The sequence below is a fragment of the Mytilus galloprovincialis genome, chromosome 8, assembly GCF_965363235.1.
Source record: "Mytilus galloprovincialis chromosome 8, xbMytGall1.hap1.1, whole genome shotgun sequence".
Taxonomy (NCBI): domain Eukaryota; kingdom Metazoa; phylum Mollusca; class Bivalvia; order Mytilida; family Mytilidae; genus Mytilus; species Mytilus galloprovincialis.
Genome location: NC_134845.1, coordinates 6,467,024 through 6,480,924, shown reverse-complemented (window position 1 = coordinate 6,480,924; position 13,901 = coordinate 6,467,024). Strand labels below are relative to the sequence as shown.

The following is a 13,901-nucleotide window of genomic DNA, read 5'->3' as shown; positions in this document are numbered from 1 at the left end:
AGCCAAGTTACAAAGTATCACTTGTGTGTCAAAAGATATTGAAATACCTTATATCGCTAATTTGTCGACTTGTTTCGCTTTTAGGATACTTATACGCACAAAGGTTTCGAAATTTCAATACACATATATATGATCATCATAACATTTCTAGTCGTGATACTATTTAAAATACACAACAAAAACATACAGACAAGGCTATGTATCACATCGTTAAATCTAGTGGTAATTCGCATGACGGATTCTGTTATTGTTTATAATGTTTATGTTGAAAAGAAAACAAGAGATACTTCTATGTAGACTATATTGACGTATATATTTCACACTGTAGTATTTTTATTTATGTAACATGTTTGAAAATTGAATTAGTTAACACAATATGGTTCAAAAAAATTTAATAAATAAGTAGGAATAAAAGAGAGAGGGTTATCGAATGGTTAAAAGCTCATAAATGTGACATTGCTTTTTTGCAAGAAGCGCATTTTGACGATAAAGTAAGTAAAGAAATGCCGATACAGAAAGATCTTAATATATTCTGTAGTCATGGCACGACAGCAAGTAGGGGGCCGCTATTTTAGTTAGGAGTAGTTTAAATGTTACTATTATTAATGAAAATCGAGACGCTGACGGGAGAGAAATTCTGCTCAATATACAAATTGACGAAACAATATTTACGTTGGTATGTATATATGCACCAAATTATAAAGCATCTAGAAATACGTTTTTAAAAAAGGTAAGTGATAATATAAAAGAATTTGGTATCGGTATACCGATGATTGGAGAGATTTCAATGATACTTTACATGTTATAGATAGAATAGAAAAACAACACGACCAAATAGCCAGATTTCAAAACCAGTAAATAGTTTGAAATTAATGTTAAAATCAAACAAACTAATCGATATCTGGAGATGTTTGAATCCAAACGTTTAACAATATACATGGCGGAGGAGAGATAAAACTCAGGCAAGTAGAATAGACATGATACTAATTGGCTCAGATTTAAAGTCATTAGTAGAAAATTGTAAAATTAAACCAGCTGTAATTAATTCTACTGATCATCAAAGCGTTTTCTGAAATATAAGGACAGGTGTGCCATAAAGAGGTAAGGGATATTGGAAGATTAACAACTCTATTTTAAAAGAGGAAAAATACAAAGAGATAATCAGTAATCTGAATCATAAATATACTAATGGAAATAATAATATGGATTGTGAATTATTGTGGGACGTTTTAAAATTAGAAATAAGGGAGGTAAGCATAGCATATTTTAAGAATAAAGCAAAGGCAAACAGAGAATTAAGTCGGGAACTAGAAAAAAAAACCTGGAAGAGAGAAATAAGTGAAGACAGGTAAAAAAAGTTGATAAATAAACTAAGTGACGAGAATTGAAATATAACAACAGACCAGGCCGATTTATTAATAAAAATTAAACAATACTATGAAAAACTGTACAGTTCTAAATGTCAAAAAAAAAGATTTAGTCGAAAATTATATTTGTGAAACTGAATTAGAAAATAATTCAAATAACGTTGACAAATCAGTTTGTGACGATTTTTTTTGTAATGCAAAAGGAATTCTATCGCACTCACAACGTACTAGTATTTTGACATTATTGTTCAAAAAGGGGGATAATTTATTATTAGATAATAATAGGCCAATTTCCTTACTAAATGTAGATTTAAAACTATTGTCATTTGTTCTAGCGCAACGCTTAAAAAAGATACTACCAAAAATTATTAATGAAGATCGAACAGGATATATTAAAAACAGATTTATTGGTTTTAATTTGAGACAAATTCAAGATATTACTGACTATGCGGATGCATATTCGATTGAAGGGGCAATAGTTTTTGTAGATTTTACTAAAGCTTTTGATTCCTTAGAATGGGATTTTATGTTAATCACTTTCAAACATTTTGGATTTAATGAATCTTTTATAAACTGGGAAAAAAACATTATATACTGGGTAACAAACTTGTGTTATTAATAATAGATGGATTTCAGAAATATTTCATAACTCAAGAGGAATAAAGCAGGGCTGTCCCTTATCAGCTCTTCTTTTCGTTTTATCCGTGGAGATCATGGCTTTAAGACTTCGAAAAAACAGAGATATCAAAGGGTTCGTAGTTAAACTAGATAATAAAAATCATAGCATTAAAATTTCACAATTAGCTGATGATACTACTTTATTTCTCAGTAATAAGAAAGAAATCAAAGCTGCTATGCATGAAATAGAAATTTTTGGATCATTTTCTGGATTACCTTTGAATAAAAATAAAACAGAGGGTATATGGATAGGAAGACTGGAAAAAAGTAAAGACAAGGTAGCTGGGATTAATTGGAAAAACAAACCAGTCAAAGCATTGGGAATATATTTTGGTCATAACAGAGAAGAATGTAAAAAATTTAAACTGGGAGAAAAAAATTGAGAAAATGAAAAAAACTATTTCATTTATGGTGGAAACGTAATTTAACTTTAATCGGGAACATTCTTATTACAAAAACATTAGTTTTACCACTTTTTACATTTTTGGCAAGTGCCAGTATACAGTTCCGGAGAAATTCAGAAAAGAAATAGAAAGTAAATGTTATAAATACATCTGGGATAGTAAACCAGATAAGGTTAAAAGAAATACCATGATAAAGTCAAACGAAGAAGAGGGGCTACAAATGATCGACATACAAAGTTATTTTATGTCTCTAAAAGCATCTTGGGTAAGTAAACTCATTAGTAATTATATTTCAAACTGGAAGTTGATTCCATTGAAATATCTCAGCGTGGTTGGTATTAATTGGTTAATTTTTAAGATGAATTTTGAAAAGTCGAAAATTCTGGAATATATCAAACATATCCCTGAATTTTATAGAGAAGTGTTTAAATGTTGGGTAATATCAGGCGGTGGACCCACAAAGAAACCTACCAACTTCACAGAAGTAAGGAAACAGGTAGCTTGGGGGAGCAAACAAATTAATTTTAAAAATAAAACTATTATTTTTGAAAATTGGATTAAGAGTAACTTGATATTTCTCAATGATATTATAGATGACACTGTTAATATATCTCAACATTTTATTCTGGATAAATTAGAATGCAAGATTAATTGGATTGCAGAAATAAATATTTAAAAAAAGCCATTCCAAAAGACTGCCTTCAGATGTTACAGTCGGAAAGTTCTATAAAAAATATTGTAAATATTCCTAGACATAAACTAATCTGGAAAGGTAATTACATTGAGGCTTCAAGTTTTTCAACAAATATATTAAATAAGTCAATTTGTAAAGATAAAACTGAACCATCAATGGTGTTTGCAAATGGATGCGTATTTTACAAATTAATGAGAACCTTAGTATTAACCAACTATATGTTTTCATGTTTCATTATTTAAAAAAAATAAGTTAAAAATATATAGATGGAAACTTTTACAATTCATATTACCAACAAAACAATTATTGTTTAAATGGAAACAGAAGAATGACAATCTATGTAATGTATGTAACGAAGAAGAAGATTATAACCACTATAATATTTCTTGTCGATTTTTAGATAAAATCAAATTTAAATTTTAGAGTATCATTAAAGCAATAAGTCTTTGGATACAAAATTTTCACAAAAATTATTTTGGTCTGAATTATTTCCTAACAATCGTAGGTTTTTCCATATACAAATCATATTATGTATCTAATAAGAAATTGACAAAGGTAAATTTTTATCAAATTTTTGTTTGAGAATACATAAAAAGATACAACGAAAACAGAACAATGAAACTTAATCCATTACTAAAGTCACTAAGAAGAAGTTTAGACGATTGGTAGAATAAAACATAATGTATTAAAATGTTGTATAATTGTATTTCAAGAAATTTATACATATTATTTTAATATAGATTGCCTAACAATGTAATTTTAACACACTATTTAGTATGTAAATATAAGAATGTTTAAAATATTTACAAAATGATGAAAATAAACGCAATATTTCGCTAGACCAACTAGCTTTATCAAGCGTGCATCTATCCAGGTGAAATCGGATGTAGATGATAAGAAACTTTTGCAGCTCAACGTCTGTGTTGCACTGAACTGCCTTCAAAATAAGAAAATTTTGCAGCTCAATGTATATGACCTCTTGCATTTAGCTGCTTTGAAAATAAGAAAATTTTGCAGCTCAATGTACATGTTGCACTTGGATTTAGCTACCTTAAAAATACATAATTGGTAGTTGAAGTTAGCAACGTCCATTGGCCAATATTACGGGATAAAAAGGACGATGCTTTGTTTTAAATTATTCTTTATCTTTCCTGTATCTTTTTTCGTCTTTTTCGTTAAGACCATCAGGTTCTAAAGTGTGGAGTTGGTGGATCCAAAAGTTTTCTCTTCTCCTTCTCGCCGTGGTGTCCCATTCGGTGTTGACTTCTATAATTTGGAAAGTGACATTATCAAAAGGATGTTTCGTTGAACGAAGATGTCTTGTGAGAGGACAGTTTTTGTTGGTTTTGTACGATGAACGATGGTTATTGAGCCGAATATTAAATTTGTCCATTGTTTCTCCCACATACTGAATGCCACAAGTGTCACATGTTAATATATAAATTGAGTTCTCCGTTTTACAGTTGGAATTAGAGTAAATGGTATAATTTTGTTTAGTAACGGAGCTGATGAAAGAACTGCTTGTATTGGCAGCTTTACAACACAAACAATTCCTTCGACCACATTGTTTGTAGCAACCAGGCGATGGATTAGGCTGCTTGGTTAATACAGATGTCACTAATTTGTCACGGATGTTTTTAGGTCTTCTGAAGGCCATGACTGGTGGTGAAGAAAATACTTTTTTTAGATTTAAATCATTTTCTATAATTTTCCAATGCTTCTGAACAATGGATGACACATTTTTAAAATCAGGATGGTAAGTGAGTACAAGGGGTGTTCTGTTAGCTGCTTTATTCTTATCTTTGTACTCAAGAAGTTCTTGGCGACTAGTTTTGTTTGCTCTTTCGAAAGCGCTATCAATAATGTTGTTATTGTATCCTCGAACAACTAGATGTTTACGAAGTTGTCCAAGTCTAGCATTTTTCGTATTTTCAGTAGAGCATATTCTCTTGATTCGCAATGCCTGGCTGAATGGGATACCACGGGAGCAGTGTTTAGGATGGCAACTTTTAGGAGAAAGGAATTGATGTTTGTCCGTTTGTTTGGTATGAAGGTCCGTTATAATGGTTCCGTTCTTGATGTAACTCGTAGTATCGAGGAAGTTTATTTTCTCCATAGATGATTCATATGTAAATTTTATTGAATGGTGGAAAGAGTTGCAGTGTTCTAGAAATTCATTAAGATGTTCTTGTGAATCTGTCCATTTGAAATCAATATCGTCAATGAATCGGAACCATGATAAGGGCTGATATGGAGCACTAGCCAAGAGGCGTTTTTCAAGTTGGCCCATAAATATGTTGGCATATGACGGGGCCATTTTTGTGCCCATACTAGTACCGTCTATCTGGAGATAGTGTTTTTCATTGAAAGAGAAGTTGTTATTCTCCAGTACTAGTTTCAGAAGTGTAACAAGGCACTCAGTAGGAGGATTTTTTTCACTACGAGTGTTCCATGCCTCTTCACAGGCTGCTATTCCTTCGTCTTGTGGAATGTTGGTATATAAAGAAGACACGTCCATGGATGCAAGTATAGTATTGCTTGGTAAAGGATTGAGGCTTTCCATTTTCTTGAGATAATCAGTTGTATCTTGAATGAATGATGGTAGTTCTTTCACATGAGGTCTTAGATGATGGTCTACAAATTCTGATATCTTTTCAGTTGGATGACTATTCGCTGACACAATTGGTCGACCTGGATTGCCCGTTTTATGTATTTTAGGCAACGTATAGATTCGTCCGGCCTTTGCTTCGTTCTCAAGAGGTCGGAGATAATCAAAGGTGTCATTGTCTATATGCTTTTTGTCGAACATCTCTTGAAGGATGGTGTTGATCCTTCGAATAGTATTAAGCGTTGGATCTGTGGTTAATTGTTTATAAAAAATGGAGTTAGAAAGTTGTCGATTCCCCTCTGCTATATAATCTGTTTTATCCATGACAACCACAGCGCCCCCTTTGTCGGCAGGTTTTATTACAATATCCTCTTGATCTTTTAACGCTTTCAAAGCTATACTTTCTGACTTGGATAAATTATAATTTCTTGTATTTGTTATACAGGACTTTATATCAGACCTCACGTAGTTAATGAATGACTCCAAGTTATCATTTTTGCTCTTTGGTGGTTTCCATGAACTTTTTTTCCTAAATTTTGGGATGGGCGTGACTTCTTCATTGGTGTCAGTATCTGAATCTGTTAATCCGGCTTCTTCAAGGTTTTTCTTGCCCCTATTGTAGAAAAAATCTTTCAAGCGTAAACGTCTAGCGAATTGGTCTAGGTCTTCGTCTAGCTGAAAGTTATTTACAGTTGATGGGATAGGACAGAAGTTTAAACCTTTACTTAAAAGAGATTCCTCAGCACGTGTAAGTTCTTTAGATGACAAATTTACAACAATGCTTTCAGTTTTTTGTTTCCGTCTTTTAAATTTTCTTTTTCTAGGGATCTTATGGTTTGTTATATTAATATCATTCATATGCTGATTTAAATGGACAGTATGAATTTTATCTCTTTGAAATTTATTCCTTTGTTTTTCTTTATGTTTTAATAGTTCAATGTGTTCAATATCTGCAAGGCGACGTTTAATTATTGCTAAATCGTCACGAGAAATGTTACTATTGTTGATGATATCTGATATTTCATTTACAATTTGTTTGTAATTTGTGGTTGTAAAAGAAAGTAACAGTTATATTATATTATTTTAATATATATATATATATATATATATACCAGCAGCTGATTGCTAACCTGGGCAATCGGTGGAATATTACAGGATGCATCAAGAAAAGCTTGGTTTCTTGGTGTAACAATGTAACAAGCATATTTGATGAAAAAATATATAATGTTGTTAAAAAAAAAGGATGTCGTAGGTAACCTGTCGAAAAATAATACAAACCGGAGTCAAAAGTCTATAATATGAAAATAGTCTATTGCATTTACATCAATAAATAGTAGTCTTCTTAATTTCTACGTTTTGTCCTACTTTTTATATACTGTCAAAATAGATTAACAACTACGCCATGAGTGCATGATACGCTCGTCGCGTTTTCAAAAATTAAAGTTTAATTTCTTCTCAATGTCATATCAGAAATTTATAAAAAAGAAAGAACCAATAATAAAAGAAAATTTAATATAATTAATTAGATAACACATAGCTTAGAGGGTGATAGAGCAGGTACTACTAGCAACCCCGGCTTCGCGTTAATTGACAATATTTTTCGTGGTAACATTGCTCAATCACTCTCTTATCATTCCATTTCCTCTTTCTCTGGATGAAAATGTCTTATATTTGAATGCATGTAGTAGCACCCTATACCCCATTAAAAATATATCAAATTCCTAAATTTAAAGAAAACTTTGTTTTAAATAATGAAAAATCCGTTCAATTCACGTTACATTTTGTGGTCTACTTTCTTTAAAAATCGCCATAGTTTGACTTTTAAAGACCGGGGGTAAATTCATTATCTAACTTATTATGTTAACACCATTCAGTATCCTCTACATCCGTCGGCTTTGCCTCAGGGTGTTATAATGTCCATATTTACGGATATGAACGTAGATAACTTATATTATCACTGGTTTGAGTATATTTCCCTGATTTTGATTGGCTAATGCACGTCGTTACAAAAAACCATAGCCCTGGATATTGCTAATTCATATACCCGAACGTTGCTACCCATTACCAAGAGGAACTACACACGCCTCTTCCTGAGTTCCGTGGTTGTTTCCTAGAGAAATATTTATTTCAGTAGATTATCCATGATGTCTATACTTAGTATTTAAAAATATGTAATCCATTAACGATTTTATCATAGTATGCCCATCATGTACATTTATTTGAATAAAGGCATCACTGGCTACCATTTTGGCAACTAATTAGACTACTGACATACCTATACAAATAACCGAAGTCACACCTTATATGACGTAAAGCTTGCATCAAATGTGATTTATTCCTGTGTCTTTGTCTCAGGATTAAAAAGGTCTTATATTTGACTACCTGTAGGGTTCTACCAAAATATGGCAAATTTCTAAATTTCAATAAAACTTTTTTAAATAATAGAGAAAACGTTGCTTTGACTCCAGATTCACACACATTCAAGACCGGGGATAAATTCATTATAATCTACGTTTAGATCTGAAGATATGGATAGCTAACACCAGTCAGTACCCTGTACATTCTTCGGCTCAATGAGGGATGCATTTAAATTATAAAATTGACCTCGACTCCTATTTGTTGAAAAATATACGATGGCGCATAGCATTTGCTCTACCCCAATTTATGACTCATATATTAAAGGGAGAGTAGATACCAATGCACCTCAAAACGGCTTATTTACCTCCATGTATTGGAAAAAGTCCTAAAATGTTGGTTATATTTTTTTTTTTTTTTTTAATTTTATTTAAACGATATAAGATCTGTCTCAGCTGAAATGAGAATCTTGAAAAATTGTTGTATAAATTTGAGAATGTGTTTGCAGTCAGTGAAAAGTAAAGTATAAAAAATACTGAACTCTTATGAAAATTGAAAACGGAAAGTCCTTCATCAAATGGCAAAATCAAAAGCACAAACACATCAAAATAATGGGAAAAACAGTCATATTTGACTGGATACTGGCATCCTGATGTAGACATTGGCGGGTCAAACCTGGATTTTTAGCTAGCAAGACCTTTCATTTGTTTGAAAGTCGCATAGACTTCTGTTTCTGTTATATTGACAACAATGTGTTGTAATCTTATTCACGTTAAATGCAAACAGTTCTGTCAACAAAGAAAAACAAAATGGAATTAAGTCACTATAGACGAACCATATGACAGGAAATAAAATACAATAATACAAAACTAGAGGCTCACAAGAGCCTGTGTGGCTAACCTGATTCTACTTTGGTTTTGAAAATCATGTAAAAATAGATTAAAATCATAACAGATTATCAGAGTTTCACTTAACTTTATTTACCATCCTCAACTTCAGTATCAACAAACTATCTTCTTCTTATGCTGATTCTTTGTTTTAGGTTGCAAATGTTTAATCTTAATAAGCCTGGCAATTTCTCATCTTTATTTTAAATTATTCTCTAAGCGCATCAAAGACTATGAAATATCAATTGCCACTCATACTCTTAGATAAATTTAATGTCATATTAACTTAATAAGTTTGATTTTAACCTATAAAAATACATGAAATAGAAATAACTTAAATTACAAATTTTGTCATTTGAACTTGCTTCTAAATGGACAAAAAAGACAATAAATGTTACTGTTTGGTGTAATAATCATAGTTTATTGATCTTTAATAGCAATAAAACAAATGCACATGAGAAGTATATGGTAATATCTAACGAATCTAGCAAAAACAAGAAATTTGGAAATTTGAAAATATCGTATTTTAGAGACTATTTTGCAGAATATAGAAATCTTTAAAATAAAAATAAAAAAAATTTCTAAAGTAAAATTATCTTCGCGATTTATGGTCAAAAATTAGAATGAGTTTATTGAATTGTTTTTTACAAAAATGTATTTGTTTTTCTCATTAGAGATTTTAACTTATATACCCTATTTCTGGTTTTTACTTACAGTATTGAATTTCAAGTATAAAAATATCAATTGTGAAATAAATGGAATATAAAACATCATATTTTTTTAAATGAATGAAAAAGTGTTAAATAAATCATTTTAAGGTCATTATCTTTTGTTCAATGTCATTAAGCACAAAACTTCATATAGTGATCTTTTTGCTTGATTATGCAACAAAAGTAAAATAGTCATTAGGTGAAACCTTTTTCTGTCTGTAAACGTTTGCTTGTGTTTACTTGTACCTTGGTAAGTTTTGGATAATTAAAAGTCACCTTCCCCTTTATTGCAAATGAATTTTCAGAGGAATAACGAAAATTGTTCAAATGAAATGTACAGCAAATTCAGTTTAGACACAAAAAAGACCAGGACATTGCAAAATCAATTAAGATACTGAAGAAAGAACATCTCCTTGTACTTTTCGACAGTTCTACATAGCACAAAAAGCATTAAGTCACAAGCCCCCCTCCTCCTTCAAATTTCATAGCTTACGACGCCAAAAAGTTTAACAATGATTAAATCGTACAATATATTAAGTATAGCTGTATATAAGTAAACATCTGTTGCAAGCATAATGGCACTGGGGATGGAGGAAACTATATATATCAAAATCTATTACGTTAAATTCAACTCAAAAGTAATATAATAGCCCTATTTCTGTTAATTACTGGAATAAACCGTTTGCTAAAGCGGGCCTTTTATAGCTGACTATTAAGTATGGGCTTTAATCATTGTTGAAGGCCTTACGGTGACCTATAGTTGTTAATTTCTGTGTCATTTGGTCTCTTGTGGAGAGTTGTCTCATTGGCAATCATACCACATGTTTTTTTATATATATATATACAGTATGGTTTTCGTTATTATAAAACGCCTACTGTTGCCTATAATTGCTTCTCTAATTTTTATGCTTTTTCACATTTCCTGAGCGGTGTGAAAAAAATCTTTATCATCACTATTGAAATATCTGTTCTCAGCAAATGGTTGGTCGAAATTTAAGTATGACGTTACATTTTTTTTTTATTTCATCTGGATTTTCCTATTGTGACGTTATGAAACTAGAGGCTCTAAAGTGCCTGTGTCGCTCACCTTGGTATATGTGCATATTAAACAAAGGACACACATGGATTCATGACACAAATGTGTTTTGGTGATGTTAATGTGTTTGTAGATCTTACTTGACATTCTTGCTGCTTACAATTATCTCTATCTATAATGAACTTGGCCCAGTAGCTATATATAGTTTCAGAGGATAATATTTTGTAAACACTTACAAATATTCACAAAATTTACAAAAATTGTTAAAAATTGACTATAAAGGGCTATAACTCCTTAAGGGGTCAATTGACCATTTGGGTCATTTGACTTATTTGTAGATCTTACTTTGCTGTACATTATTGCTGTGTACAGTTTATCTCTGTCTATAATAATATTGAAGATAATAACCAAAAACTGCAAAATTTTCTAAAAATTACCAATTCAGGGGTAGCATGATTTGTCTGAAAACTTCAGGGCAGATAGATCTTGACCTAATGAGCAATTTAACCTTTGTCAGATTTGGTTTTAATGCTTTTTTTTCAGAGATATGAGCCAAAACTGCATTTTTACCCCTATATACAATTTCTAGACATGTCGTCCATCTTGGTTAGCAGGCGGGGTCATCGAACACATTTATTAAACTAAATACCCTGATGATGATTGTGCCCAAGTTTGGTTAAATTTGTCTCAGTCGTTTCAACGGAGAAGATTTTTGTAAAAAGATTACAAAAATTGACGAAAAATTGACTATAAAAGGCATAACTCCTTAAAGGGTCAACTGACAATTTTGGTCATCTGACAAATTTGTAGATCTTACTTTGCTGAACATTATTGCTGTTTACAGTTTTTCTCTATATATAATCATATTCAAGATAATAACCAAAAAATGCAAAATTTCCTTAAAATTCCCTATTCAGGTGCAACAACTCAACAACGGGTTGTCTGATTCATTTGAAAATGTTAGAGAAGATAGATCTTTAACTGATGAACTTTTTAACCCCGTTAGATTTGCTCTAAATGCTTTGGTTTCAGAGTATAAGTCAAAAACTGCATTTTACCCCTGTCCTATTTTTAGCCATGTCGGCCATCTTGGTTGCAGGTGGGGTCATCAGACACATGTTTTAAACTAGATACCCTAGTGATGATTGTGGCTAAGCTTGGTTAAATTTGGCCAAGTAGTTTCAGAGGAGAAGATTTTTGTAAAAGTTAACGGACGACGGACGCTAAGTGATGAGAACAGCTCACTTGGCCCTGTGGGCCAGGTGAGCTGAAAAGGCGACCATGTCTAATGACGTCACATAAAAAGAACACAAAAAAACTTTATTTTACAAACTTGTCTTTCCTACACAATCATTGTTTTCGTTCGTGTAAGACGACTGCTTTCAATATTGAGGCGACATAGAATTAAATACTATGATATATCATTTGAAATGTAAACGAATGGACAATTTAGCACTAAATGTGTTTTAGTATCGGTTCAGGCTGGTTTTTAAAGTAGTAAATGATTATTCAAATTTCCTATATTTATTTATAGCAAATTTTGATGTGATTGCTATGGCAACCGATGACCTGGTTATAGCCATGGTCAACTGATTTTGATGTTTACATAGAATAACTATTTAAAGGTTTCTAAATTTCTTTATTTTATTGACGTGTTTCAGTTTTAAATAAATGAATAGTGTTAAATATCAGTTAAAATTAGCATTGGGATTTTCTATGAAATGTGAACGGGGTTTTTACGTTATAAGTATTACACAAGGTTTAAAATTAACAAAATCGACATAATTCATAAATTCTTCCTTAAAAATAGAAAAATTCACAAAAAAACTTCAAAAAATTCATTTCCTTTTAAAAACGATTATTACCGATGTTTGGCTTTTCATTAATGTTTTAAAGTACACACACTAGAATAGCGTATACATTTTTTTGTACCTCTTCTCCTACACAAAAGACATCTTTTGTATATATACCCGTAATGAAAAATTAATCAAATAAAATCTTTAACCAACAGAACTTTGAAAATTATTTTCATTATCTGTTCCACAATGTTTCCAACAGGACTCGATTTTTTTTTTAAACTACATATTTGATAAATCGCTATAGAATGTTAAATCATTTAAAACTCGAAACGTCCATGTTAAATCATTCCTAGTATTTATATTAATATGTAGATCATTGATCCTTCGTATGTACAATATTTTTTTTTCAGAATTATACCAAATTGATACTTGTTAAAAAGGGGTAGTAGATAATGCAATTAATAAGGCTGTCAAAATAGATATAAAAAACGTTTTATCTGATAACGTATAAAAACATTACCGACACGATATCTATATATGATACAGTATGACAATAATGTAATGAACGATCAAAACCATAATTCGTTCCGTTTTAAAGATTTCAGCTAGATATAAAACCAGGTTTAAACCACCATTTTCTACATAAAAATATACATTTACCAGGTCAGGAATATGACAGTTGTTATCCATTCGTTTGTTGTGTGTAAGGTTTTGATTTTGCCATATGATGAGGGACTTTTCGTCGTTTAGAATTGTCCTCGAAGTTCGGAATTTGTGCTATTTTAGTTATGATTCCAGACAGCATACATTTCATTCAAATATTTGTTTTCAGTAATAATTAAGAGGATTGCAATCCAGATTAAATTAAATTCATTTAAAAATGTTCGAAAGACATTCTTAATTAGGTTATAATTGCATGTTAAACATTTCAAAGAGATCCAATTTCAGACCAAAAACAACTTGAATCTTCCTTCCACTTTAGGTGATTACAGTTTTCATTTTACAAAATAAATCAATATGATTAAGACATATTTACCTTGGTTGTCGTATTAATTAACATGAAGTGGAAAAGCGTCTAGGGTACTACTAACTATACGAATTGCATAGTTAAATAATAAGTTGAATAACAATGTCAATGTGTATAATTTAAATATTAGATAACTGCGGAATAGTTTAAATCTTAAAATAGCATAAATATAGATTGTTTTTTAAGTTATTTTATTAATAGTAATGCGGAAGATACTAACGAAAAATTCAAAACACATAAGGAAAAGGGAGAACTGTAAACGTCATTGTAAAATTCAAACAATGGTCTTAGTTATGGCACTTCGTAGAAGATCAGAGACTGGGCAATACGAACTTC

At 31.0% G+C, this 13,901-nt stretch overlaps 1 long non-coding RNA gene across 1 annotated transcript in view; it reads right to left on the bottom strand.

The window, feature by feature from the left end:
- Positions 1-13,625, bottom strand: part of LOC143084949 (uncharacterized) — an 87,897-nt gene extending 74,272 nt beyond the window's left edge. The window contains exon 1 of the long non-coding RNA XR_012981216.1: positions 13,575-13,625. This is a non-coding gene — a long non-coding RNA (uncharacterized LOC143084949). The remainder of the gene's footprint in view (positions 1-13,574) is intronic.
- Positions 13,626-13,901: the final 276 nt, after the last annotated feature.